We start from the raw sequence: 1,366 nt of genomic DNA on the forward strand, positions 1-1,366 counted from the left end.
GCACATAATTCTGGGAAGCCCTATTTCACTTGTTATAACTTTGAACCAATTGACCAAAATGCTAAAGTTCCTTTTGCATTGCATTTTAGGGGTTAGATACTTGTTATGTTTCAAGTTTGAACTCATGAAAAATTTGTTTAATCAATTTTCAAACACGATTCCAAATGGAATTTCTAATTTTTACTGGTGTCAACACATACAGATTTGTTTGAACCCCTATTTGTGATGTTATATCTCAAAATCCATGATAGGTGAGATTGAATGGATTGTACCATTATATTAAACTCCAAAAATACTTCAAGTGTTCCAATTTTCACATCTTCACAAATCCATTTGCACACTTTTCTAGGTGAATTCCATATGCAATAATCACTTTTCTACCATTGTTTCAATCTGCAAAATCTGAATAGCCTACTTTGACTAGTTGCCAAATGCGTCTAGTTATTTTTCATGAGGCCAAATCCTAGATTCATACTCTCCTCATGACAGTGAACCAACACCCCAATTTTTGTCTTCCCAAGTGTCAATTTGCCTAGTTTTTGAAGCTGAATCTAAATGCAATTTATGGTTTTCTAACATGTTTTCGTGCAAGTAGTTTGGAAAGGTCAACTTTGATGGTCAATATCTTTTGACCCCGAATCCGTCATGAGATGAGATTTGATAGGGTGAAAGTATGTGGAATAGAAAGGATAATCAAAGGACCTCCTGGTGCAAAAGTGTCAGGTTGCAAAAAAGGATAAAATGAGTTTCAAATACTGATTCAGTGGTCAAATTTGTTTCAAATCAGTATCAAGTAGTCAGTGGGCCAATTATAAGATTCAATTATTTGGAAACAAAATTTCTTTTAGCCAGACCCACTTTGGGGCCTGACTAAATTCATTAGATTGGTATGGTGTATCTCACCCTAGATGCCACAAGTGAAATTGATGAAAACTTCCAAAGATCCATTCCTATTCGACATATTTTTTTTTCTTCTTGGAAGTTTAGATCAGGCATGGTGGAGTCAACATGATAACAAGGAATAGGTTACAGAATGTATCAAGATCATGTGTTCTGTATGCTTAACAAAAGCTCTTTATTTTGAAAGTTGATCTTGATTCAACACATAGTTCTCTATAGCCATTATAAATATTCATTTATTTTCTCAACACAACTAGCAACTCTTTGCATGAAAAAGTAGTGAAATGAGAAGATCGAGATGCTTTATTCAATGAAAATGTCTCAAGATTGAGAGCAACTATGAGTGACTCATTGTGGCTTCCAATGTCCACATCTGAAGCCATAGGAAGTTTATTTTGTACTAGAGTACCTAGTGTGGAAATAATGAGAGTTTCATTTGTGCTCTCCTCCTCCATGGCCAGATTGA

Source organism: Cupressus sempervirens, chromosome 7 (genome assembly GCF_028749045.1).
Source record: "Cupressus sempervirens isolate cs-2001-9-10 chromosome 7, ASM2874904v1, whole genome shotgun sequence".
Lineage (NCBI taxonomy): Eukaryota > Viridiplantae > Streptophyta > Pinopsida > Cupressales > Cupressaceae > Cupressus > Cupressus sempervirens.